We start from the raw sequence: 26,864 nt of genomic DNA, 5'->3' as shown, positions 1-26,864 counted from the left end.
CCTGATGTAAATTCTGGCAATGATAGTGGCCAGATCTAGTTTTTATTGTGAAAAAAAATGAAAAAAATACTGCCTAAATTACCATAGTTAGCTTCTCAGAGTCATTCTTTAGTCATCTGTCAAATGTTTGTTTGGTGCACACACAAACACATGTGTATGCTTATTTTATCTTTGCATCCTCCAGTGTCCCCTACCTTTTGAAAAGAATATATCTCTTTTTATCAAAACTTAGTAAAATTAAATCAAAGAAATAGGTAATGACATGATCATTAAAAGAGAGGATATGTGATAACTTTTTTTCAGGTCATTATAGAAAAGCTAGTGCAGATTTTTCTATGAGAATTTGTTTCTTTACAGTAAAGAGAATGGAGCAGATTCTAGTACAGATTAAAGACCCAATGATCTGTATTTTCTAACATGACTAAAGGAATACACCAGATTTGGTAAATGGATTTCTTTTTCTGAAGTTGCTCTTTTACACAAAATCAGTATTTGCTTTTATGTTGGTTGAGCTAAATAATATTTCTTTTTAAAAAAATAACAAGACCACATTTAAAAATTCTAATTTTAAGAACATTCATTAAACAAAGGAGTTAGGATGAAAAGGAACAAGGAAAGGTGGGAGGTACTTAACTCAGGGTGAAAGGTCAGGGCCAGGCTAGCATCCCACCGTTATCATGGTTTTTAGATGTAGCCAGGGCTTTACATTAATTCTTAAGTTCTCATCAGATCCTACAATTATGTTATACTAAAACACCATTCTAACGTGCCAGGAGAACAAGATGCAATTTCCTAAAGCACAAAATAAAGGAGAGAGAGAGAGAGAGTGTGTGCGTGTGTTTGTGTGTGTGTGTGTGTGTACCTGTGTGTGTGTTTAATTAACTCAACACTAGATGGCTCTAGTTACAAAACCAATACATTTCCAAAAATCTAAAACTCTGGGATATAACATTATATAAACAGATGAATTCTAACCAACTGAATCAAATTCTGCTGTCTTCCAAAGTCTTGCAAGTATTAAGAATAGCATTGAGCATTTAGATTTGAAATGTTATGAATCTCCAAAGGAAGAGGCATAAATCCTGGAAGTTCTTATTTCACAGATCAAAACAAGAATTTGCACTGACATCACCTCAAAGGCTGCAGATCTAATCTGCTTTGTAATCATCCCACTCTGTAAAAACATGGTACTCTATTATTTTCAAGTCATTTTTACATATATCAATTCCCTTGACCCTCTCAACAATCAATGAGGTAGATAAGGGATGTAGTTATTTTCCCCATGAAAGGCAAGGACTCATATTCAGAAAAGGGGTGGAAACTTCCTCAAGACTAAGTAGCTCATAAGTCATAGTGTCTTGGGATTGAAGTGCTAAGGTCCCAAATCCTTGATCAGAGTACTTTCTAGTCAATAGGCAAGGAAAGAGAAGGAGGCTTTTGCACTACTCAGTGTGTCTGATGTGGCCCTTCAATTCTTTGAAATGCTCCCTTCCAGTGAATTAAATAACCCCACCCACCCACCCACCAAACACTCAAAAATGGAATGTTGAATTCCGAGGAGACTGAAATCAATGAAGAGATTTTTTTTTTTGAGATGGAGTCTTGCTCTGTTGTCCAGGCTAGGGTACAGTGGCGCGATCTTGGCTCACTGCAACCTCCACCTCCCAGGTTCAAGCGATTCTCCTGCCTCAGCCTCCCAAGTAGCTGGGATTACAGGCACTAGCCACCATGCCTGGCTAATTTTTGTGTTTTTAGTAGAGACAGGGTTTCACTATCTTGGCCAGGCTGATCTCAAACTCCTGACCTTGTGATCCACCCACAAGAAATATTTTTATTGAGCCAGGGCAGGGAGGATGGTGGCAGGGAAGGAAGCTTCTTATTCTTAGTAATCTTTGACTTTTAGTTATATTCTGTCTTTTTTTTAAGCTTTACATTTTACATTCACCAGCAAAAATTAATGATTTTTACCTAAATGTAGTCTGATAGTGAAAGCAAGATTCGTTAAAATCCATAAGCCAAATATTTCATGTATGAATGACTGATCATTGCAACCACTGAATGAGTACTTACTATGGACCTGGTATAGCCTATTTTTGTAAGTCTCTTCTTTTATGAGCATTCTCATTTCAGCAAATAGTATCACCATCCAGCCAATGGCTGCATCCAGTAATTTGAGACTTGTCCTTTAGATGTCATGCCCCTCTCAGTTCCCATATCCTCTTGATGATTTACCTCCTACACATTTCATGGACCATGTCTACTTTACTCTCTTCCCAGAGCCACCACCCTAATCTTAACTACCATCACCTGCCACCTCCCCTCTTACTGGTCTCTTTTAGATGCTTTGCCTCCTTCAAGTTCAAATCACCAACTTACTTGAATATGTACATGAGTAAAATTATTCTAAGACAACCAAAAAAAAAAAAAAAAGGAGAGAAGCAGGCAATGCTATCCCATGGCAATTTATTCTCCACTCTACACCCAGAATCTATACAAATAGTCCATGTGGCTCCCCTTCTTCAGATGCTTCAGTGACTTCCTTCCCATTGGCCCTGGATAATGCTGGGAATCTCATGATGGCCCTTTATGAATCATCTGACTTGGCTACCTACTCCAATCACTGTCCCCATCATTTTCCCTCTTGCCCTTCACAACTGACCTTCTACCAGTTTTTTGAATGTGCCAAACTCATGCGAACTCAGGGCATCCACGTGAGCTATTTCCACTCACTAGAATGCCCACCTCCCATCCACACATCCTTCAGGTCTTAGCTTAAATGTCTTGTGTTCTGGAAGGGTTTCCTCAAGTACCTCCCAACCCACCCAGCCCTACACAAGGTTAGGTCCCTATGTTTTATGGTCTGTTTAGCATTCTGTACTTCTCCTTCATAACACTTATTACAACTATAATTAGTTAATCATTGGGGCATTTGCTTAATGTGTGTACCTTCTGCCTTGTTTGTTAACCACTGAATCCCTTAAGACTAGCACAGTATTTTCCAAACACTTTAAATTGTGATCCACAATAAAAAATAAAGTTTACTTCATAACCAATACACACTGATAGATACATAATTAGAAAAAAAAGTTTCATAAATAGTATTACCCTTTCTTTTTTTTTTTTTTTTTTTTTGAGACAGTGTCTCGCTGTGTCACCCAGGTTGGAGTGCAGTGGCCCAATCTCGGCTGACTGCAAGCTCCACCTCCCAGGTTCACGCCATTCTCCTGCCTCAGCCTCCCGAGTAGCTGGGACTACAGGCACCCACCACCATGCCCAGCTAATTTTTTGTATTTTTAGTAGAGACGGTGTTTCACCTTGTTAGCCAGGATGGTTTTGACCTCCTGACTTCATGATCTGCCCATGTTGGCCTCCCAAAGTGCTGGGATTACAGACGTGAGCCACCGCGCCAGGCCAGTATTACCCTTTCTAGATGCAATTCACTTGATATTTTCTGTTCTATTTTAATACGTTAGATACAACCCACTTTATTGATTTTATAGCCTACTAATAGACTCAAATCTCATTTTAAGTAATCACCCTTCTAATGCAACACTTAGCAGAGAGAAGTTTCTCAGTAATTGCTTGTAGAATAAAGTAATAGAAAATTCACATTTACCAGCCACTATCTAAACTGGTTTATTTTTACAAAGTAAGGGCAAGCCTTGCCATCCTGGGTACAGTTAGCTGTCTTGATTAGACTGATGAGATCAAGGTCATAAATTTGATCTCATTCTGATCGATTGGCTTCTCTGTCCCAGGGCCACAGACTTTCTCTCTAAGTAGCCCTCAGAAAAAGAAAGGCTGATCCATTGTTTTTATTTTTATTCCTGATCAGTGTATTCCTATCCTTGTAACAAAATGGTTTAAAAAACAAAAGCAATAAAAATAGAAAGCAATAACCTGATAATTCATTACTACCAAATTCATTACTACCACTGGCTGTTAGGAGTAATATAGGAATTGTCCTACGGAAATCATCAGATTTTGGGTTAATGTGATTATAGTCCTGCCCTGTTGAATGCCAGGATCCATCAAATAAGCAACTGACATATTTTTAATAACTGGTTACAATAGACTGAATGTTTGTGTTCCTCCTAAAATTAATATGTTGAAACCCTAACCCCCAATGTGATGGTATTTGGAAGTAGGTCCTTTTGGAAGTAATTATGGTTAGAGTAGGTCATGAGGCTAGGTCCCTCATGATAGGATTAATGCCCTTATTTTTAAAAAGGAGAAGACATGAGATCTCTCTTTCTGCATGCATGCACCAAGGAAGGCCATGTAAGGACATAACCAAAAAGAGGGTCCTGCTGGCGCCCTGATTTTGGATTTCCAGCCTCCAGAACTATGAGAAACAAGTGTTTGTTGTTGAAGCTACCCATTGTATGGGTTTTGTTGTTGTTGTTTTCTTTTGTTTTGTTTTTAGATGAAGTCTTGCTCTGTCACCCAGGCTGGAGTGCAGTGGCACGATCTCGGCTCACTGCACTCTCCACCTCCTCGGTTCAAATGATTCCCCTGCCTCCGCCTCCCAAGTAGCTGAGACCACAGGTGTGCACCACCACGCCCAGCTAATTTTTTTGTATTTTAGTAGGGATGGGGTTTCGCCATGTTAGCCAGGATGGTCTCAATCTCCTTACCTTGTGATCCACCTGCCTCAGCCTCCCAAAGTGCTAGGATTACAGGCTTGAGCCACCGTGCCCGGCCTTGTATGGTATTTTATTATAGTAACCTGAATGGACTGAGACACTAGTTAATATCATTCTTTTTACCTGTTGTGTTTTGGTGTTTCCATCAGATACCTCAAAATCCTAGCTTTCCTTTCTTCATCTCCACTTATCACCATCTAAGCACCTATCACAAAAAAATAAGAAAGGAAACCCTCCCAAAACTGTCCATCTTACTGTCCTGGTTTGGACCAGGCAAACTCAAAGAATTCCCCACTCAGTTGGGAACCGTGCAACCCCAGACTGAGCTTTCACTAGGAAACCATCAGGGCTGCTTTGTGAAGGAATCCCTTCCCAAGAAGGAAGTAGAGGGATGTGTCCCTCATTCAGCTATCTAGCTGGGTGGGGCATAAATGCATTCTCTGGGTCTAACATCAGGGGAGAAATTCTGGGATAAAACAATTGTTCCTGGGGTGTTTTTGTTAAACCCTGTCATCCATTGCTATGGGAAAATGGTAAATCATTTCATGTTTGAGAACTGAAATAATTTCATGTTTGAGAACTAAAAACTGTGAGCAAAACTAGCATTCCAACAGTATCTTTTATCTCTTCTCTTACGTATTCATAGATGTGCTTAATTGATGGATCTTCCTTTGCGTCTATATTATAGAAGGGTTGCTTGTTTTGTGCTTTTCTATAGACAAAAATGCTCTCTTAATAGTTGGTTCCTAGAAAATTAGATCCCTCTTACTAGAACTAGAGGCAAGTAGGGGTATCCTCTAATCTAGTTTTGGAATGTGTGGTTTCCAAGCTCTTAAACCAAAATTTACTCAAAATTAGGAAGGTTTTGGTTCTTCTTCCTTTTTTAAAAGTGGGCTTTATTACCCTTAGGGATTTCCTCTGTAGACTAGAGCTCTTACCAAAGAACTCAGAGTACAGAGTTTGTATTTCTGAAAGTACCATTTCTCTATTTTTCAAGAAACTCAGTTACCACTGAGATTTCAGGCAATGAACAATAGCATCAGCTATCATATAACCCCAGTATGTAGCTGATTATTGTGCTTCTCACACAGTGGACCTCTCTTAAAATCTAAATGAGCAGCTTTTATACAAAGAAGTATGCTTTCCCCAACCTGTTCTGGCCTAAATCTATCTACTTTGTTATATAAATGCTTTGTGTATTTTATGTTTGTAAGCCAGCATTTATCTACGTACTTGACCTAAAACTCTACACTTTACTCCATGCAATACAGTGATATAAAAAGTGTAAAACAAAGAAATATTTTCCTAAATTACCTTAGCCATAATATCACTTTGGCATAGTAAAAAACAAAGGAACTAACATAAAGAAAAGCTTAGGTACTCAATTGCAGTGAGGTTTACTTTTTAAATATATCGTATAAGTCAATAAAATATCTTCAAAATAACATTTACCCCAATATTTTTACAACATTTATTTTAATTTTGTAAACAAATAACAAAGATAGTTTTAGTAGATTATATCTGGGCTGTAGTGACCCAATTATCTGGTCAAAGGGCTGCATGGATGCAAGAGACAGGGTGAGTTAAAGTTTAACTCCCAGGAATTGTAAACCAAACCTAAAGCCACTGAACCTTTGGAGTTTGATATGACGATTAGAGCATAACCCGAGTGACACGTTGAATTCGCCATAATCAAGGAAACCTTTTTCCGGGTGGGGATCTCCGAAATTACTCAGGTATGATCCATGTGTTTTGCTTTTTTCTATTTCAACTCTGTGAAACTGTGTGTTGTGGTATCAGTGGGAATGCAGTGAAAACAGCTTTTACCCTCTTCTATTATCGAGCCTAATTCAAGGAATTATCTAGCTTGTTTTTAGACTAATGAAACAACCAGAAAACAAAAGAATATATTGGAATTATTATATAATCTCAAAATGAGATAGCTGCCAGGATTTAATAAATTTCTGTAGACTTAACCACGGAGGGTTCAAGAGTGGAGCCAATGTTGTGAGAAGTTTATTTAGCTCTAACCAGACAGCAGGGAGAGTTGTGGGTGAGTGCCTGTCCCAATCCTAGGACCCTGAGAAACAAAAGTGTAATTAACAAAAGAGATAGTATTAACATCACCGGCAGATGCTGAGTTCTGTGTGTGGGTCGTAATTCCTATCATACTTCAGACTTCATATATTCAATGATCTCCAGAGCTACTACCACCATGAAAAGGAAAGTCTTCGTAAACTCTTGCAATTCCCCCTGCCATTATCTTGCTAACCAAAGGAATGTTTAAACTATTCACTTTTGATTCTGGCCAAAAAAATATTATGGAAAATGACTGGTTTTCAGTGTGTTAAATCTCAACCTTGGAATGGCTAATTATTATATTGTTTCCACAATTTGGGCAACTGTGCTGAGGTGGATATATTTTCACATATTTTTTGTGTACTCCAAAAACATTATTCACAACCAGAATATAATGGTATTTTATCTAAAAAAGAAATCAATCTGGACATTTACCAAAAATATCCCATTTCTACCAGAAACCCCCTAAACTCTCTGACTTTTTGTATGATTATCTGTGTAAGTTCCAAGAAGAAAGGATTCCAAACTAAACGAGTTTATTTACTGTAGGACTTTTTAGATATGTGTTGTATATCTCCAAGAAGATGTGTAACACAGCGTTATTTGCACATTGTGCAGGATTAGTGTTTTGTAGATCGTATTTTGGTAAATTCAGCTCTAGTTATAATTTAGGAGCATCAAAAAATGTGTTGGTCTGCTCTGAAACTTTCTTTATAATGTGTGCTATGGAGCATGCAATGGGAGCATGGGTCTGGAAATGACAGTGATATCACTTATTTGTCAAAGCAGTAAGGTTTTGCCCTGCTAAATACAGAGAAAGAGACAAATGACTTATAAGTTTCACACTTTCTGGAATAGCATTGACTCTGCCCATTTCAGACAACTCTTAACATTTTACTGTTCCCTTTTACTATTTATCGATTTTAAGGGAAAAAAGAAGACAGCTGGCAGGGAAAAGAAATATTGTTGTGGGCAAACATTATAAAATGACATAATGGATATTAAAACACTATAAATACTTTGTTCTTATTTTCTACTGCACTAATGCCAAGGTGGTTTTATGTCATTTCAAATATCAACATTTCCTACACTATATTCAGTGGATGTTAATAAATGTGGCTCAAAAGAAAAGCGACTCCATTGTCAAGTAAGTTGAGGAAACGGTGTTAGAAAAGTTATAGCAGGTCTTGTTACCACGTGAGTGTTTTGAGTAATAATGATAACAAGCATCTGTGAAGCACTATATTATCAGGTCTACTTCTAAGTTCTCTCCACACATTATCTCATGTTATTCTTAGAACAAGTCTATGGTGTGATACTATCATAACAGTTTATAAATGGGAAAATGGAGGCACAGACAAGTTACCCAACAGGCTCAGCTACTCAGTTAGCAAGTGGCAGAGCCAGGCTCCTTTGTCTGGTAGTCTGATCCAGAGCCCAAGCATGTAACCATTATATCATACTCTCAAGCACTGGGGACTCATGACACATGCAAATATATTGTCATTTACCACAACTATCTAAGAGAGTAGGCAATGTTTTGTTTCCTGGGCTTAATTTACAACAGAACATCTTTCAGGAACATCTATCAATATCTCTCAAAACTGGCATTTCTCAGAATACAGAACAAGAAAGACCAAATCGCTTTTATAGCCCATGTCCAGCATTCATAATAATCAGAATCAATTGAAATCATCACAATTGAAAAATCTAAAGGACTTTAGAGTCTAGTCTTCTTCCACCAAATAGGACTATGCCTATCTGAGAAACTTTTAAAATTAATTACAGAAAGAACACTAGGCTTTTTGCCTCGACACAGCTAAGTGGAAATGCCTATTGTAAAACTCCCTAGGTTTGTGACCTTGGGCATATTGTTTGAGTCCACTGAATCTCAGACTCCTCAAATGTGAAATGGGGGTAAGATTTGACCCACAATATTTTGTGAAGGTTAAATTAGATGATAAAGCAAAGGAGTGAAATGCGGTGCCCGGTACTTAAGAATTCAGCAAAAACCGCACTTCCCTTTTCATTTTCCTATTTGTAACAACCTCCAGAAAAATTTTCTAAAATTACCCAAGTATACCTATTAGGCCTTGTTTTTCAAAACAATACGAATAAAGTTGAAATCATAAACTGTACATAAAAAGTTTTGATTAATCACAAATAGTAGCACTATTCCATTTATTCAGAGAAAGACAGTCTATAATTTTTTTTAGTATTAAAGCACACACACAGAGTATATTCTTATTTGAGAGATTATTGCTGAAGAAAACTCTTAGTTATAAAACCCCAACACCTTTTCACCCAAACCCATGGGACACCCTGACACAGTGCATGCTCATTTCATCATGGAGGCAGTTGATGTTAAAAATCTGTTTCAGTAACTGTCTTTTAAAAATTGTCATCCCTTAGAAAGCTGAGTAGTACTGTGGGTACTATTGCACAATGGTTTTCATTACCTTATGTGTCTCTAAAATGACTCAATAAGTTCAAACAAGACAATATTGATCGACAGAGGATAAACACCATTTTATCTTATTCACAGAAACAGTAACCAGGCTCCTGCAAAGTGCAGCTCTCACAATCCAACTGCCCCCAGGAAAAGCATCTGGAAAAGGAGCAGCACCCTTGTGGTGACATTCTGTATTGGAAATCTGTATCCCATCTGCTCCTTGGCCTGATCCTGTAAAATCTGGATAGTTATTAACAAATGTTTGCTGCTGATTCAACCAGGAAAGCTAGTTCATCATTCATTTAATCAAATCTACTCCAACTAGGTTATCAGTTTTTTGTTGTTGTTAATGGTTTGTTTGTATGAAATGGAGTATCATTCTGCCTAGGATGGAGTGGTGGTGCAATCTCAACTCATCACAACCTCCACCTCCTGGGTTCAAGTGATTCTTGTGCTTCAGCCTCCCGAGTAGCTGGGATTACAGGTGCACGCCACCATGCCAGGCTAATTTTTGTATTTTTAGTAGAGACGGGGTTTCATTATGTTGGCCAGGCTGGTCTCGAACTCCCGACCTCATGATCTGCCTGCCTCGGCCTCCCAAAGTGCTGGGATTACAGGCATGAGCCACCATGCCCGGTCTAGGTTATCAGTTTTAATGACCACTTAGAATTTTTAATTTAATAAACTAAAATTTTGTATTGAATATTTTTGATTGATGCAATCCAAAAATTAAAACATGTCCTTTTGTAAAAAATTATTGTCCTGACTAAAATATGCTGGTATCTTGAGAGCTCTAATTTGATTTCTTTTAAACATATGTAAGCTAAGATTTTTATCCTATATAGATTTATATGTGGAGTTTATGCATATATGTATTAACAATCACATGGAGAACATTTTCCAAGTTTGTTTATTCAATAGGAATTGGTCCTTGGTAATATTAAGAGAGAAATACTAATAAGGATGTAAGATAAATCCTTCTGATTTGCGCAGTTAGGTGCAGTGCTCTGCTCCAGATGTAATATGACTAAAGAGAATTAGCACATGACAATTTAGGCAGACAGAATGTCTAAGTGAGCAGATCGGTTTGTAATTCTATAAAATCCCACCTGCAGTAGTGATGTAGTGATGCCTTCCCTTTCTCCAGCAATTAAAAAATAATCATTGTTTCAGGATGCCCAATTGATTTAAAAATCACTAGGTTTAAGTAATAGAACTAACTACAATATCTTATTTCCATAGGATATTCTAGTTTATAAAGCTTTTCATATAGAAGAACTTATATAGATTTTTAATGGCAAATTTCTTACAGTTGATGTCAATTCAGTATGCCTAGTTTCTTCAAGGTAACTGTGTCAATATTCACCATTCCAATTGTACAAATCTGATTACCTAAAAGATGCTCCCACCTATCGTTTATAAGCCCAACTCTGTTTATGTAACACAATGACGTCCAACTTCACTGGACATTAACTAATGTACCTATCAGTTAAGAGGCTAGATGAGGCCAGGCGCAGTGGCTCGCGCCTGTAATTCAAACAGTATGGGAGGCCGAGGCCGGTGGATCACCTGAGGTCAGGAGTTCAAGACCAGTCTGGCTAACATGGCGAAACCCCATCTCCAGAAAAATACAAAAATTAGCCAGGCATGGTAGTGGGCACCTGTAATCCCAGCTACCCAGGAGGCTGAGGCAGTAGAATCACTTGAACCCAGGTGGCGGAGGTTGCCAAGATCGCGCCATTGCATTCCAGCCTAGGCGACAGAGTGAGACTCCACCTCAAAAAAAAAAAAAAAAAAAAAAGAGTCTAAATGAAAACAGTGAAGAGAGGACACAAAGGTCCACGTGGAAGGTGAGACAAGAACCACTCCCGTATGGGACCTGGAAGAAAACAGCCCTAAAAAGATGTAATTATAACTCAGTCCAGATGCTGTGACTAACACAGTGAAAGATATAAAGGAACAGAGGTTTATAAAATCTCCTACCTGACTGGCAGGGGACTGATAAAGCATTGTGCACAAATGAAATTTTTCATTTCTATTGATTTTAGTATTCTTCTATCCAGCTCTTCTACTGGGATTCTGCTTAGTGCTTATCTTTCCAGCTGGGGCCTTCAGCATGAACTAAATTGTACTTTAAATTATTAGATGTAATTAAACCCTAATGTCTCTGATTATTTGCAATGGAAGTCAGAAATCAAAATCGGGTTCCATGGGGGGAAAACTGTGTTGGCACATATAGATGTCCATCTCAGGAATCCTCTTTCTAACTTTCTTTTCTGAAGACCCCTAACAGTTCCTCGCCATTCATGTACTTACTACCAACTAATTATAATTGGCACCCTATGATGATGATAACGATGATGTTAATAAAAGCCCTTACATCCTCTTACATCCTGCCACATGCCAGGCACATAGATTAACTCATTTAATCCTCCATCACTCTGTGGAATGGGTACTATTGCTACGCCATTTTTCCAATAAAGCAGCTACAGCTTAGGGACACAGAGAAACTTGCCCCAGGTCACACCACTAGTAAGTGGTGCAGGAGTGAGTCCAGGCAGTCTGGCACAGGCCACCCTGTGAACAAAGGACAAATGGAACACTGAGAAGCATTAAGGCTTAGAACTGAAGAAAACTTTTGAGATCCTTTATTTGACAGAGATAAGCAAGTTGCATTCCCCAACTTGGGTTTTTGTTAGAATGAGAACCCAAGAGCAGAACCTGAACCCTCAGTGAATACTTTTCCACTATACCATTTCCCACTGTACAGCATTTCTAATTCAGCCTGATTCTCTGTGAAAATTCTGAGAGACGAATTAATAGAATCCCTATAGTTAAAGAGGAATACTCCCTTCACTCCAAGTCTCACCTTCCTTGCCGTGCCCAGACTCATGGACTGACGTAGCCAGAGACTCAGTTAAAGGAGACCCATTTTGTGACTTGGAGAGACTGACAGGCCCACATCACAGAGGAAATACATGCAGATAACAGACATGGATATGGTTTAGCTTTTTGTCCCCACCCAAATCTCATCTTGAATTGTAATCCTTAGGCCTGAAGGAAAGAATCTGGTGGGAAGTGATAGGATTATGGGGGTGGTTTCCCCCATGCTGTTTTCATGATAATGAGTGAATTCTCATGAGATCTAGTGGTTTTATAAGTGTTTGACTTTTCCTCCGGCACACACTACTTCTCTCTCCTGCTGTCAAGTAAGAAGGCCCAAGCTTGCTTCCCCTTTGCCTTCCACCATGATTGTGAGTTTCCTGAGGCCTCCCCAGCCATGCAGAACTGTGAGTCAATTAAACCTCTTTCTTTATAAATTACCCAGTCTCAGGTATTTCTTTATAGCAGTATGAGAGCAGACTAATACAGGCACCATGAACATAGTGACAGGATAAACCATGGAGGCATTGATAAAAATACAAAGTAATTGTCGTGAATGACTTGGTTGCAATTACACTCAAATTCTGTTAGTGTCTGAAGAGGACATGGCACCTCCTACCTGGAGGACATACCCTTTTCCCCATGGAAAAAATAATTGGGCTGCTAGGTCTGTGTCTGCTAAGGGAGTCCCATATTTAAACTGACCTAATTCAGAACTTTAAATCGAGACTCAGATGCTCCCAAATAGCAGCTCCACCAACCTGAATAGAGTTACTCATTTAGAATAAGAGTTTGTTTCCACAAGTTTCGTTAAAATACAAATTAGTTGGGATTTGGGGTGTGAATGATAGGGACTAAAATCGCTTAACAGACTCATTAGCCTGGCAAAGCCTTGTGGGAAGCAAGTTTTGATGATAGGGAAGAGAAGATGTCAAGAGCAGATGGTCCAGGGAGGAAGTGTCACAAGTAACTTGGGGGTGATATAAGGGACTTGAGTAGCAGGTATTTGTCTGATCTTTAAGGAATAATTAACTTATTAAAGAATTTTGTTAGTAAAGTCATTTGAGTATCACACTTGCAAGATACTAATTCATCCATGTCCAGTTTTCTCATTATATCACAGATATTTAACAGGTGCATTAACTTGAATTGACAGCATGCAGGAAATGCCATTACATGGACCCTTAAGATATTTTAAGAGAAAAACCTATAATGCCTGGAAACTCTTAGTTTTCTCTGACATTTACAAACAAGCCATAAAATCAAATCCTTTCTATAATAATTTAGTAACACAGAATTGCAAAGGATTTCCTAAAGCGCAATGATCCAAGCTCTGACCTGTGGTGTTGGCATAGCAGAGTGGTAGACAAATTATATGTTAAAGCAGAAGGCTCTGGATCTGGAATGCTTGGATACAAATTCAGGCTCTACCACTTGCTACAATTTAACTCTAGGCAAATTACTGAACTCTGTGACTATTTCCTCTTCTGTAAAGTCAGGGTTGTTTCAATAATTAGATCAGAAATTATAAAGTGCTTAGAATAATACCAAGCAAGCATGCATAAACTTTAGCCATTTAGCTATAACTCTCATCATATTTCTGTGTTGATTACAAAATGCTTTACTAGAGGAAAATAGATGAGAAAGAGGCCACGAGGTAAAAATATACAGTGCTTTTTAGAGTAGAATGACCTGGCTTAGAAATTAACTCTACCCCCATCACTGGCTTGCAGTGGAGATTTGAAACAGTCTCTCCCGGATTTTCTTGCAGTTTTTTTTTCTTTTTTTCTTTTTTCTTTTTTTCTTTTTTTTTTTTTCTGAGACGGAGTCTCACTCTGTCACCCAGGCTGGAGTGCAGTAGCGTGATCTCGGCTCACTGCAACCTCCGCTTCCTGGGTTCAAGCGATTCTCCTGCCTCAGCCTCCTGAGTAGCTGGGACTACAAGCATGTGCCAACACACCCGGCTAATTTTTTGTATTTTTAGTAAAGACAGGGTTTCACCTTGTTAGCCAGGATGGTCTCGATCTCCTGATCTCATCAGCCTCCTGCCTCAGCCTCCCAAAGTGGTGGGATTACAGAGACACTCCCTATCACAGACAGGGTCTTCTAAATTAGTACAGAATGATTTGAAGGAACCTGGGTAATTATCAGAGGAAGCGAAAGAGAAATACAGATCCTCACACCAGAATGCAAATCTCTAAGACTTTATTATTTTCATCATTATGAAAGAAAAGATCAGTACTCAAAGCCACTTATGATGATGCATGTAAATAAGCATAAAATCAGAAGAAATATAATATGGCTTTTAAAATAGAAACATAAGGCTATCTTTACTTACAAGTGTCAGATTGCTTCTGTGCCACTGTAACACAGAGCTTTAGATGGATTTTTTAAAGCTTCACTCAGAGATCAAATATACTCCATTAGTCAGTGATTGGCAGACTTGGTGAAAATTGAGTTTTCACCTTAAATTTCTCCAAATTGGTCTGAGGAAACCAGATGCAGCAACTAAGTTCAGAAGGTCACAGTCTCAATGAGGTTAAAAAGAGAGGGTGAAACATAACACTAGAAGTATAAATGAATGAAATAGAGCACACACAGCTCATCAGGTCTCTATAATATACCACGCAAATAATTGGTACCAGGACTATTGAATAATCAACTCCTTTTAAGCTGAAGAATATCTACATTGTATGCCATATTTACCACTTTACCAATTCAAAAGACAAGTTAAAAATTAAACATATATACAAAAACCTTCTGCTTTTCTCATTAGGCCATGTCATTCTATAATTTCTAAATTCTGCCAACTCTCTTTCCCAGGAATCTTCTAGAAGTCAGGCATTTTGGGAATAGTTGAGTATCATAACTGAATAAAGACAGCATAACAGTCACCTGTAGTAGTCTGATCTTATAGGTACTAGAACAATAACAGCACAAAAACAGAGTTATGTGTATGTATTAGTCAGTGTTCTCTAGAAAAAACATAGCATATGTATATATAGGCAATACCTTTATAAATGCATAAAACATACAAATATAAATTTATTTAAATATGCATATAAATATATAAGTCTACACATATAAATACAAATAAAGAGATTTATTCTATGGGATTGGCTCATGCAATTACAGAAGCAGAAGTCCCAAGGTTGGCAGTAAGCAAACTGGAGATTCAGGGGAGCCCATGCATAGTTCCAGCCCAAGTCCAAAGGCTTGAGACCCAGAAAAGCCAACGGTATAAGTTCCAGTCCAGAAGCCATCAGGTTAGAGACGCAAGAAGAGCCAATATTTCAAGTCCAAAGATCAGGAAAGGCCTATGTCCCTGCTCTGTCATGCAGGCCAAGCTCCCTCTTACTCAGCTTTTATGTTTTATTCAGGTCTTCAATCGATTAGTTGAGGCCCACCCACATTGCATCTGCTGTGAAAATTTTCCAAGATCTTTTTGGGGTTAAAAACCTATCATTCATCTGTCAATCTTCAGTGTTGACAAGGACAGGGCACTTATGAGTATTCCTGTTTCTGAGTTTCTGATAAGCTTGTCCAAGTTGAGCACATGCTGGAAAATTTATAAGACAGTATTAGAGTGAGAGCAATTACAAAAGGAAAGGGGTAGATACAAAGGTCTCTTGTGTGATGTTGTGCTGCAAACACTGACCTCTCAGAGTTTATTCACCCCTGTGTGTATATACATATTCATGTCTGCACATATGTGCTAGTACACTTATACATCTATACATACGCACAATCACATATACCCAAGATCTAATGGAATCGACATGAATTTGGCTTAGCCAGGGAAACTACAGAAAGAATAATGGGAATTCTAGGCATGTGGGAAATGGGAAGCAAGGACAAAGGCACCTAGGCAAAATAAAAAGCAACTGGTGTGCCTAGGAGACCTGTTGGACTTGAGCACGGAATAGCTCCAGACTTGTATTGAAAGAAAATCAGGCAAGTCAAGTTAGGACCAGGTCATGGCAGGCACTGAATGTCAGGTTAAGGGGCTGAACTGCTTCTTTCTAGTTAGTGATGGGTCCAGTGAAGGATTTGGGGCAGCAGAATACTATCAGGAATATTTTAGGGAGATTGATCTTCCAGTAGTGTGCAGAACAGATATGCCATGCCTAGAGAGTAGTAAGCAATGACATTTCTTTCACTCTACACTTTAGCTGAGCTCAGGTTAAGTCCAGTAATGGAAGATGGGGTGGGAAATAGAGCTAGGAGTGTAGAGAGGGCAACAGGTAAGGATACATATGTACCAAAAGCAGAGTTAAGATCCAGGCTTCATGAGGTGCCTATATTGAAGATTGCTCCGGATAAAGAGACTGTTAGGACTTCAGAGTTAGAATTCATAGCAATTCACAGAACTGCTCAGGCTCTTCATTATTCACCTGACTCAACTTTCCTACATCTGCTCCTTTCTCCTAAGAGATTTCCTTGCTCTCTGTCCGTTCTCTACCCCATAGCTTTTGCTTCCTTTCCATACATAGAACCACACAACAAGTAATAGTTTTATGCATGCAGTGGTCATATAAATATCTTATTGGCGAGTCCTCATTAATACTGAGTTGAAACAAATTATTTGAGCCAGAAGCTAGTAAGAGTCAGATTTTTTAAGGTAGTTCAAGGTTTTTATTTATCAATACTAAAAACAAGGAAAACATTTACTCGTTAGAAATGATGAAACCGTAGACAAAACAATTATTAGAGAAACTTCTGAATTATTCTTTTCTCCTGCTATCTAATTTCTGCCTTTCTCATGTAGTCTTTTTCTTTTTAATTAGATTTTTTATGTGAATATATGGCCCATGTATTTGGCAGGTGGAATAAATTCAATTATTCTCAATTGTTTTGTTTGACCTGTAACGTGTAAATTAGAGCTTCAGTCAGCTGTTCTAGATGCAACTGCATATTGTTATCACCTGAGAAGCTTTAAAATCTATCATTTCCTGGGCCCCATTCCAAATCAGCTGAATCAGAATCCTTCCGGGGGTGTAAGATGATGCCTAAGCACAGGTGATTCTACCATGAGTCCAGGCAGCGAGTCTGGTTTTTGTGCACAGCTTCTGTATGTCATGGCTATTGGCACCTGGCTCTGCTATGGCGGTTCTTAAGTGATCTTTTAATGCCAATTGGGAGTATGTTTTAATAGTGGTACAATATTTTAAGAATAGGGCTTTAAAGCAAGTTATTGCAAGTAACATTTAAGGGATTTACTCAAACTGGACAAAACCTCTGTTGGAGCAGATTACAATGAAGTTTTGAGGGCATGGGATAAAAAAGAGGAAGGAGAGATTTAATGGAGCGAATATTATTTGCTAAAATTTAAGAATGTTTGCAGTTAAATCTCATACTATTGCGACAAGATGTGCACAGGTGCATAGGTGAATGCTTCCTCTTCTGTTATTTCCTTATGTAATTTATAGTTCAAGCTAAATCCTAGGGATTTAAAGTGCTTCTCATTGATATTTAAAGGGCATTTTTAACAAATGGAGAAATGTCTTTCGAAACAGATAAAATGTACCTTTATAAAATCCACTTAATGAGAATATGCTAAAAAGGAAGATGTGTTTCTATTGGATCATAAATTATACAATTTTAAACAGATTTTTATATGAAAGTAAATTGTCCCAACTATTTGAAATTACTTTTTCCTCAAACAAAACAAAAAAGATTTCTAGATGTCAGAATTGTTTTGCAAAAATGATGATCTGATGATCTGTGGGCCAGATGAATATGCTTAACTTTGGTAAGAGTAAAGGTAACATTTTCCCTTTAATCAGCTTGTATCTGATTTCTGATTTGATGTAGTTTTTTAAAAATTGAGAAAACATGCCTCCTCTACCCCTTGCATGTTTTAATGCCCTGATTTAATGCCGGTGTGTGTACATATGTGCATATACACAGATATATACCTATACACACAAACACATATTAAAATTATAATAAAATAGTCATTTGTTCATTATATATCTGCTTGTTCTTTTTCTCTGATAAACTCTAAGACAGTAGTTCCTATGGTATTTTTTCTCTGATATAGTTTTTCTTTTCTCTATAGATATTTTCATTACAGTGCAATTTTTCCAGTGTCTTAGGTTTTGCTATTGTAAGTTACTCTACTTAGGACTTAGAACGATTCCACATAGGATGGTATATAGATTTTAAACCTCAACAAACAGTAATCAAACATCAGCTAGCCCTACACATCCTTGCAAAATAACAATTTATTTAGAAAGTTGTATCAGCATTACTCCTCTACAACATTTAGTATCTTGCCTTAAAAGTTCAATATACATGTCGGATGGATTCAGAAACTTCTTTAGCCATGGGTGTCACCAAAAGGGCAGGAAAGAGAACAAAAAATTAAAGAATAAAATGGAAAAAGAGAGGAAGGAAAAATGAATTATATGGTCATTTGAGGATGGAGAGTGAGAAGACCCTACTCATTCCCTGTGTGTAGCTGTAACACAACTACACAGAGTTGTGTTGGTTGTCTTGAGAAGCACTTGGGGCTTTGATTACCTCCATTGCAGCCTCATGAGATATTTGGTCTATAGATAATTTCTTCTTCTCTTGCTATCTACAATCCAGAAGAACTAAAGATCAGTGGAAAGAAGAATCAACACTTTAAAGAATTTAAATGGCTGGGTGAGGTGGCTCACACCTATAATCCCAGCATTTTGGGAGGCCAAGGTGAGCGGATCACTGGAGGTCAGGAGTTCGAGACCAGCCTGGCCAAAATGGCAAAACCCTGTCTCTACTAAAAATACAAAAATTATCCAGGCATAGTGGCACGCATCTGTAATCCCAGCTACTCGGGAGGCTGAGGCAGGAGAATTTCTTGAACCCAGGAGGATAAAGTTGCAGTGAGCTGAGATCACCCCAGCACACTCCAGCCTGGGTGATAGAGCGAGATTCTGTCTCAAAAAAAAAAAGGAACTTAAATATAAGAATAAAAGTAAGCATGAAAACTGAGCCAGATCTTGCCAAATGATACATCACTTGGTAAACCATGAAGGCGTCACACTTGCCAAGGAGTAACATTTCAATGAGATATGACTCTGCATAGCAGACAGCTGGGTCCATTTGGACTATATCCACAGGGGATCAATACCTGATGTGCCCGAGTGAAGCATCAGACAATCCACCCACACCACTCCTCGAAGGAGCTATTACAATAGCTCACTTTCATTCCGGCAAAGAGGCTAAGTTACCATAGTGCTTCAGATGCTCCGGACCATGTGTCCCTATGGAAGAGAATGGGGACCACAGCATCACCCTCATCGGTTCATTATGGTGTCCTGTGTTCTTCACAGTAACACTTTAAGGAAGGCAGGGTACATATAATTTCCACACCCCCTGCCTAATTTTTTTTTAAGATGAGGAAACTGGAAAGAAGTAAAATTAGTAATTAGAAACACAATCTCAGCCTCCAGGCTACCTAAATTCAAATCATCTGTCTGCCACTCATTACCAGTGTAACCTTGGGCACTTTAGCCTCTCTCTACCTTGATTTATTACCCGTATCATAGGAATAATAATAGCTACACCACTGAGCTTTTATGAGGATTAAATGAATTATGTTTACAATTTTCAGAACATAGCATATGTGTTCAGTAACTGTTAGCTATGTTTATTATTCTTATTTAAAATATTTTTAAATATTGCCACATAATAGGCAAAAAAGTTATCTTGGTTTTTTGTTTTAATTTGCCTTTTCCTGATCACTAAAGATTACCATTTTTAAATCATAAGTTTATAAGCTATTTTGATTTCTTTTCTTTAAATTGACTGTTCAGTTCCTCTGCTCATTTGTCCACTGATTTGTGTCTATTATTGAAAAGTAATCTGTATATTACAGATAGTATTTCTCTATTATGTAAATAACAATTATTCTCTTCTAGTCTGTGGACTTTTTAACTTCATTTATTTTGCCATTACAGAAGTTTGTAATTTTTTTGTAGTCAAATCTGTTAGTCTTTTCATTTATGGTTCCTAATATGCTTGGTTTAGAAGACCTTCTGTACCATGAGATTATAAAAACACTCTACTATATTTTCTTCTGGAAGTTACACAGTGTTTTTAAAGGTTATTTCTTTATTCCATTTAGAATGCTGGCATGTTATGAGGTGATATGCCCACTTTATTTTTTTTTCTCAAATTGTTTATGATCCCCCTATGAATTTGAAATAGCACCTATTGGTGAATTCCAGTATAAACAAAAGTATGGGTCCAGAGTTTTTATTTTACTCCATTAATCTGGTTCTCTATTTCTATGCTTGTTTTAATCTTAACTGTTAATTAGGGCGGTTCCAAATCACTATACACTTTCAATATATGTTGTGGCATTTATTGCACATTGTTCCTGCCAGGTGAACTGTGAAATCAATTTGTCAAATTTCAGAATAATTTCATTGGACTTTAAATTACAATTGCATTACAGTAATAATTTGGGAAAAACTGATATTTTTACATCAGCAAAACTTCCATTTACTAAGGCCTTTAGATATTTTAGTCAAATTTTATCATTTTTTTATATCCGTTTTAAACTTTTCTTGTTAAGTTTATTCATATTTTGTTTTTATTCTATTGTTTAGACCTTATTATACTTCACTTGTTATTTCTATTAAATACAGAACATTCATTTTATAATTTTCCTTGTAGTAATCTTTCATTTGTTTCAATCGTATTATATAGTTGATTTACTTGTTTTTAATGAGAATAAATGATTGTGGTGTTTCATTACTAAGTATAATGTTTGTTTCATGTTTCTGAGAGATGCTTTTTATCAATTTAAGGATGTTTTGTTCTATTGCTAACTTATGAAGATTTTTTTTAAACCAATAGTGGGTATTAACTTTCATTAAGTGCCATTTTTAGATTTACTGTGATGATCACGTGTTTTCTCTTTGTCAATGAAATGAATTAAACTTCGAGAATCCCTAATGTTTAATAAACTTTATATTTTTGTAGTGATCCCATCTTCTTCACTGTATATTATTATTTTAGATGCTTTTCCATATGTAGTTCATATCTATACTCCTATGATACTGGTCTAGTGTTCTACTTTGTAGTATATTTTTCTCTATCAGATATGATGAGTTTGTAGATAATTTCAGAAGTTTTCTGTTATTTTCTACTCTTCAAAAGGCTTTATATGACAAAGGAATAATTTGCTTTTAAAGTGATTTATAAAACTTGCCTAATAAAACAATCTGGATCTTGGGAGGAAAGCATTGAATGTTTTTTGGGAGGAAAACATTGAATGTTTTCAATATAGATTATGACTACTAGTTTATTCAAATTTTTAACTTATCCTTGAGATGAAAAATTCACACTTTTCTAAGGTTTTGTCCACTGCATATATGTTTTTCAAATTATTGGTAAAAGTATTCTCTTTTTTAAAAGTCTATGAATCTTTGGTTATATCCAATTTTTCTCTTGTTTTGAAAATTTATTTTCTCCTTTTTACCTTGTCAGGATTGCCAGCTGGATGCTAATTTACTACTACAATCAGCTGTTACATACATTTATCAAGTCTACAGATTTGTTTTATTAATTCTACTTTTATCTTTGATACCTTCCAATTTCTTTTGGTCCATTTCATTCTTTTCCTAGCTTCTTTAGTTGAATGCTTATTTTCAGTGTTTATTGTCTTGTAATTAATAAAAAACAGACTATAGTTTACAAAAATCTACTGTACATTTCAAAATAGCTAGAGAGAATGATTTGAATGTTTTTAGCATAAAGAGACAAATGTTTAAAGTGATAGATATCCCAATTATACTTCTTTAAGTTTTACAGATTATATAAATGGATTAAATTATCACATGTACCCTCAAAATATGTTAAATCTATTTTGTGTTAATTAAAAAAGAAAAACAAGAATAGAAACTTGGCCGGGCGCGGTGGCTCACGCTTGTAATCCCAGCACTTTGGGAGGCCGAGGCGGGCGAATCACGAGGTCAGGAGATCGAGACCACGGTGAAACCCCGTCTCTACTAAAAATACAAAAAATTAGCCGGGCGAGGTGGCGGGCGCCTGTAGTCCCAGCTACTCGGAGAGGCTGAGGCAGGAGAATGGCGTGAACCCGGGAGGCGGAGCTTGCAGTGAGTCGAGATCGCGCCACTGCACTCCAGCCTGGGTGACAGAGCGAGACTCCGTCTCAAAAAAAAAAAAAAGAATAGAAACTTGACATCTTCATGAAAAGTATGACATTTTCATTAACATCCATTTATTAACGTAATTTTAACTTTTATATTTTATATTATGAGCAAGAGCTATATATCATAGGAAGCTAAAAATAGTCAAATAAGCAAGAATGAAGAAAACAAAACTAATTTGTTAATCCACTCACCCAGAGATAACCAATTAGCCTTGTGTAATCAAAGCATTTTTGAATATAAAAATTAATACAAATGAAATCAGACCGTACATTCTGTTTTGTAACCTGCCTTTTCTACTTTATTATATTTCACAAATATCTGTCCAAATTATTATATATTCTTCTAGAACATCGATTTGATTAGCTGTACTATATCACTGCTTGTTCAAGTATTTCTTTATCATTAGACATTTCAGTTGTGCCTATCTTTCATAACAATACTAATATATTCTATGAGAGGTGACAAACATGAACAGTCTTAGGACCTTAACGACTTTTCTACTAGGTAGCAAAAACAAAGATAAATGAAATAACTGGATCCTTTATTAAGGCAATATAAAAGAGCTCAAGATAATGCATTCGAAATTGAACTTTTCTCTGCATTGGAGAAACAGGAGGAGAATAACCAATGAGAAAATCACAGGTCATGGCTAAGATGAGTTAAACAAAGCAGCAAATAAAGAATAAGAATAGAACACTTCAACAGCACCTTCTATATACCAGTTACTATGTTAGGCATTCTCATATTCATTACCTTATTTATTTCATGCTTAAAAAAATCTTCAAGTTAGGTATCAGTATTCTTATCCTTTTTTAGACTAGAAAACTAGACCTCAGAAAAGTTAAAATCATGGTGGCAGAACTAAATTTTTTTTAACATTTTTTTTTAAGTTCAGGGGTACAAGTGCAGATTTATCACATAGGTAAACTTGTGTCATGGGGGTTTGTTGTACAGATTATTTCATCACCCAGGTGTTAAGCCTAGTACTCACTAGTTATTTTTCCTGTTCCTCTCCTTCCTCCCACCCTCCATCCTCCAAAAGGTGCCAGTGTTTGTTGTCCCCCTCTATGTGTCCATGTGTTCCCATCATTTAGCTCCCACTTATAAGTGAGAACATATGGTATTTGGTTTTCTGTTATCCTCTTCTGCAGCAGGTTCCACAATTTTAAAGATGCTTACATTTACGTTTCATTTCTGTCCCTGTGTAAGTTTGCTACAGATAATTCAAGAACAGAACTGAAATTTCAGTGTAAGCTTGTTCTTCTTTAAAAATGTGGAAACCTACTACAGAGGAAAATTTTTGTCAATACTTATAAGTAAAATTAACATGCCCACTATGAACAACTTTTACATTTCTTTCTTTAAGCCTTGTCTTGGCTTAAATTGAGAAGTTCCAAATTAATATATGATTTATTGCTAATGCCTTAAAAACATAGAGGAGGTTCTGGTTAGTTTTTTTTCTAGTATTGTTTTAAAAAACTAAGATGTTGCATATTGAGACTTTGTGTGATGTCTTCATGGCCATATTTTGAAATTTTATGTATACATATTCTCTATTAATTTTGCTATGGCTCATGATGCATGACCAAAATGCATGCTACCACATGAATTAATTTCCAAAATAGACTTAAGATCAATTGTAAATATTTTTCCAAGGTGGATATTAGAGCTTTGTATCAAGCAATGCAAAGCAATATTTACTTAGCATCATCAGGCAAATATATAGACTTCAGTCATAAATCCTTCACCAACCATTTCAGTACTATCTAGAATTTCTTTCATGTAAAATTCCCAGGAGATACTCAAGGGCTGAAATTCATGCTAAAACCACTTGTACAACTTGCATGTTACATAAAAGTTATGTCCAGCCTACATCATGTAATGTCAAGGCACAAGTAAACATTGAGGAAAGACTGGGTTCAGTTTGGAGAGGTCCCAGAGGCAAGTGAAGCCATCATGGATTTGAAATGCACATGGAGCACCTCACTGTACAGGCCCCAGTGGCTTCTCACTCAATTACAAAAGAACACTTCTCTGCTTACCGAGTCAGAAATAGTCTTTGTCCCCATTCAGTTTCCTTATCAAATTTCTTCCGAAAAATCAAATCAAGATAGTAAACATACTATTAACAGAATGCCTTCATTTCCTAACTCTAAATTGTCTACCACGGTGCAGATATTAAATTAATATTTGCTGACCCTTTTGTTAAAGTCGAGGATAATTACTTTAATTTTTAAGCAAGAAATCTAACGTTAATTCTGTCTTTATCTTTTGTCTCCTTCCTGTTCTTCTCTGCCTGTCATTCACAATGACCATTTCTTTTGTTTGTATAAACTCATGGGGTGCAAGTGTAATTTTGTTATATGCCTAGACTGCAGAGTGGTCAAGACTTTTAGGGTATCGATCACCCAAATAATGTACATTGTAACCATTAAGGAATCCCTCATCATCCACCACCTTTTCACCTCATTACCCTTCCAAATCTCCATTGTCTATCATTTCACTCTCTACCTCCATGTGTACACATTATGTATCTCCCATTTATGAATGAGAACAGATTTGTTTTTCTGTGTCTGACTTGTTTCACTTAAGAAAATAGCCTCCAGTTCCAACCAGGTAGCTGTAAAATATAAAATAAAAGAATTTCATTCTTTTTTATGGCTGAATAAAATTCTACTATATATATAATATTATATATAATTTTCTTTATCCAATTATTGATGAATACTTAGGTTGATTCCATATCTTTGCCATTGTGAATATTGCTGCTATAAACATATGAGTGCAGGTATGTTTCTGATATATTGATTTCTTTTCCTTTGGATAGATACCCAGTATTGCCCAACTATTATTTCTAGTTCTGTTTTTGCCAAGCTATGCTTTCATGACTCTTTAAATGTGATTTTCTAGTATGTACTTCTCTTACCTTTGTCTTGTATCTTTCCCAATTTACCATTTGAAAGACTTCAAGAAAAAAAAAGAAGAAAACAGGCCAGGCATGTTGGATCACGCCTGTAATCCCAGCACTCTAGGAGGCCGAGATGGGAAGACTGCTAGAGCCCAGGAGTTCGAGACCAACCTGGGCAACATAGCTAGCCCCATCTCTATTTTCTTTTAAAAAATTATATATATATATATAAAATATTATATATATATATATATATAATATTATATATATATATATAAAAAAAATACTCATTTTCCCTCTTTGTCTGTTTCCCTAGCTGCCAACTTATGGTCCACTAGGGCAGTAAGACCTTCTACCGTTCTCATAACTTCAGGCAAATCTAGATAACAAATCTCACTTAAAATCCTCACTTAGTTTTCTTTCCATGACTTGGTTCTTCATGTGGGATCAGTTTTTAGGTACAAGATAAATGTGTTTCCTCTTTCTAGCTCAGGGTTATAATCAAAGAGCAGGACATACTATCCAGCTAATGGGTCTAGATTTAGAAAAGTCAGAATGTACTACCCTGCCTGTGTCTCTCTTCCAACTTCCTTCTCATCTGTTTCCCTGCCAACTTCCCTGAAACTGGACCCACTGGCACCTGAGGCCAACAGGGTCAGGAACTGCAGCTCTAACTTTGCCCAATAGTGAACTGTGGCAATTTCCATTGAGCAGTTGCAGCCAAGTGACAAGGTAAGCTATTCATTCCAATCCCTCTCTGCCTCTCAGGAAGGCAGAAGTCTTGAACCCCCAATAATTTCTAGATCTTTGTTTTCTTGGTCAAATAGGCACTGATGTTGCAAATATAAAACCAGAAAGAGATAGAAAAGTGTATACAAATATCAACTTTATATTCTAATCACTCTGCACTCTGAATTTTTTTACTTTTCTTGTCTCTCTCACAAGTATGATGACATAGTCATAAATGGCGAGAAATCACAAAAATCAATTTCTTACATAAAACAAATTCATTCCAGGATAGAACTTTCAGGAAGTAACTGGAAAAAGAGAAATAATAAGTATTAGGACTTTCAATTCAGATTAAATTTAATTCTGATTGACTGCAAGTCTCTGTAATTTATAAAATTGCTGATCCAAAGTTTTGCATTTCTTCTATAAGTTATCAATTAAGCACTTAGCATAATGTCAAGCTGAGCCTTCTGGGCAAACAAAGATGAGGTACAAGATAGTCCCTGTGCTCAGAAAGCTCACAGTTTAGTGAGAAAGCTAGACATGTAAGCCAATAAATACAGTCATGTGTGAAACAATACAAGGATGTACAGGTTTTTTTGAGAGCACTGAGGAGCTGACACTTGAAGGTTACCTACAGAGGTTCTCAAAGAAAGAAAGCATCACAGAGCAAAGAAGATGTTAATCAAGTCTAGAAGGATCAGTAAGGCCAATGTGGCAAAGTTAGGAGGCATGGGAAGGAAAAGGCATTCCAAGCAGAGAAACTGGAGGTGTAAGAAAGCATGGGAAGGCCAAGTGGCAGGGCATGTGAATAACACCAGAAGGGGAGTCTAGGATCTAGTCCTGAAGGGACAATGTGTCGTGCTAAGAACCTGGGACTTTATCCTTCCCACAGTTGGTTTTGAAATTCTGCCTCTTGGAGTTAGAGATGGATAATTATAATAATTAAAATGATATAATAGCTAATATTTATTGGATGGTTATTAAATGCCAGAAAC

The 26,864-nt window shown here is 36.9% G+C and overlaps 1 protein-coding gene across 5 annotated transcripts in view; it reads left to right on the top strand.

Moving 5' to 3' along the window:
- Positions 1-6,286: 6,286 nt before the first annotated feature.
- Positions 6,287-26,864, top strand: part of A1CF (APOBEC1 complementation factor) — an 87,081-nt gene continuing 66,503 nt past the window's right edge. For 3 of the 5 annotated variants that reach the window (XM_012505857.2, XM_003255157.3, XM_012505856.2), the window contains exon 1: positions 6,287-6,382. The gene's annotated coding sequence lies outside the window, so the exon portion shown is untranslated. The remainder of the gene's footprint in view (positions 6,383-26,864) is intronic. The other 2 variants (XM_030809303.1, XM_030809302.1) reach the window with 1 other exon arrangement.

The sequence above is a fragment of the Nomascus leucogenys genome, chromosome 3 (genome assembly GCF_006542625.1).
Source record: "Nomascus leucogenys isolate Asia chromosome 3, Asia_NLE_v1, whole genome shotgun sequence".
Lineage (NCBI taxonomy): Eukaryota > Metazoa > Chordata > Mammalia > Primates > Hylobatidae > Nomascus > Nomascus leucogenys.
This window is presented reverse-complemented; position numbering and strand designations above follow the sequence as displayed.